Genomic DNA, 2,484 nt, shown 5'->3' with positions numbered 1-2,484 from the left:
CCCTCACCTTACTGGCAGCATCTCTGTACATGGCTCGCACAGCTCTCACTAACCATTCTTCTATCCCAAGTTTCCTCATTGACCACCAGATAAGGGATCGGGGGACCCTGTCAAAGGCTTTCTCCATGTCAACGAAAGCCAGGTACAGAGGTTTATCCTTAGCTAGGTATTTCTCCTGCAACTGTCTCACTAGAAATAAGGCATCAGTAGTGCTTTTACCTGGCACAAACCCAAACTGCATCTCATCTAAATTGATTCGCTCCCTAATTAGTTGGGCTATGACCCTCTCTGTAACTTTCATAACCTGATCTAACAGCTTGATGCCTCTGTAATTATTTGTGTTGCCTCTGTAATTATTTGTGCATAAAATATATAAAGTGCATTAAGTAACCATCGTATTCCAATTTCTTTCACTATTCAATGAGTAGCAGATGGATGACTCTCTTTTCATACAGACAACACAGGCTATGCTTTCAGGTTTTTTGGATAAAGTTTTCAGAAATAACCCAATAGATTTACCATTAATTCCATGAAATATTCACGGGTCCTGCTAGTATATATTAATATAAGTATTTAATAATATAATACATACATCTACATGCTTAGTCTTATAGATGGTTTAACAGGCTCCAATAGTTGCGGACATATAACCTCTTTTCAAACAGGAGATATAAAAACATTAAAGTCAGTTATTTTTGCAAACAAAAGATACTGTCTGAACCTTAAATGGCATAGGTTATCGCCCTTAGATCAGTCAGCAAATTTTTATGGTTCTAAACAACGAATGGGGAATCTTCACCCTTAGGTTGGTTCCATTTCACAATATTTTTTATAGCCCTAATCAATGAACACCTGCAACAGGCAGCATTTAAGATGCAGACAAGAGCTATAGATCTCATTTCTGGAGCTTAAAAGTGTTTCCAAGTCCTGCGAGTCTTTAAGGATTCTTACTCACTCTGCTATGCAAAGCTTACATCATCCTCTCCTATTTATATAGGACCCAGTTGCTCTATGAGCGTCCATTTAATTGCATGTGGAGTACATTCATCCTTAAAGTACAGCACATGAGTGGCCAGGGATGTGATGTAACATCTTTCCAGAATCCTAAAAGTGGACCTATGGTTGTATAGGCATTGCTTAAAGGCAGTTCCAGCTGGACCAATGTATCTCCGAACTTGAGTGCTGGTTGTCTTATTGCCTTTGGTGTTTCTTCCATTGGCCCCAGGCCTGATGTTGCTGTTGTTGGAGGTGCTGTCGCTACCATTGATATTGTTATTACAGGGCAGGGGTCTAGTGATTCCACTGTTGCTGCTGTTATTGGCATAGTAGTCATCCTCAGCTGCGGTATTGGTGTTGTACTGCTGTTGCCAGTGGTGTTGGAGCTGTTGTTGGTGTTGTTATTTCTGGGTGTGGGACTGGTAGTTCCACTGCTGCTGGCATAGCTGTTATCTCCAGCCATAGTATTGGTGTTGGTGCTGCAGTTGCAGTTGCTAATGTTGGTATCTGCTGCTGGTATTATTTTGGTTGTTAGGGCTGAATACGACCATAGCCTCATATATGACTCCCTTAGCCTCACATTGGCCTCCCACTGGGAAATCATTGTACTCCCTGCATGAGCAACTAGCCTCTGCCCGCGTTTTAGGGGAGTTCACTAACAATTTTTAATGTTGAGAGCAAAACTAATGGAGAGCCTTAGGCTGTGCCTATTGAATAAACTTTTGTACCTGTGTGTCTGTGTGAAGTGCTTGTCCACTAACCTAGGAGAATCCTTCCCACACAAGTTTTAACATTGAGAGAGAAGAGTAGGGCAAACCAAATGACCTTCACAGAGTTCTTCCTTTCCTCAGCTGGCCTGGCATATAGGAGATGCAGTCCTGAAACCCTCTGAACACCTAGGCCTTGTTGTAATAGGAGGCTGCAGAGTCAAAAATTTCTTGATTCAAGAAGAAGTTTTTAGATCTTCTTGCTGACATCCTTAATCAGGCTCCTGAGCATGATAGGTGGGTAGCAGGAGGCTGTGTTAATGTGGGACAGCCTCTCATTTGGTTTGTGATAGGGCATATATGAACCGGAGCCCAAGTTTAGCATGATGTCTGGTAAATTTATTATGATGATGATGGTCTCAATTGTTATTTTGAGTCCAATGTATGTGTGTATGTGCATGTATGTATATATATATATATATATATATTTGTTTATGTTTAATTTTGGGGAAACTATATATATTTATATATATATATATCATCAACATCATCTTTTAACGTCCGTTTTCCATACTGGCATGGGTTGGATGGTTTGACTCGGGACTGAGATGCCAGTGCCACTGGCATGGGAGCCTGTCAGGTGACACTGGCGTCGGCCACGTTCAGATGGTGCTTTTTACGTGCCACTAGCACAGGGAGCCAGTCAGGGGGCACTGGTAACAACCCATGCATGAATGGTGCTTATTGTGTGCCACCAGCACAAGAGCTAGTCTATATATAT

The sequence above is a fragment of the Octopus bimaculoides genome, chromosome 3 (genome assembly GCF_001194135.2).
Source record: "Octopus bimaculoides isolate UCB-OBI-ISO-001 chromosome 3, ASM119413v2, whole genome shotgun sequence".
Lineage (NCBI taxonomy): Eukaryota > Metazoa > Mollusca > Cephalopoda > Octopoda > Octopodidae > Octopus > Octopus bimaculoides.
This window is presented reverse-complemented; position numbering follows the sequence as displayed.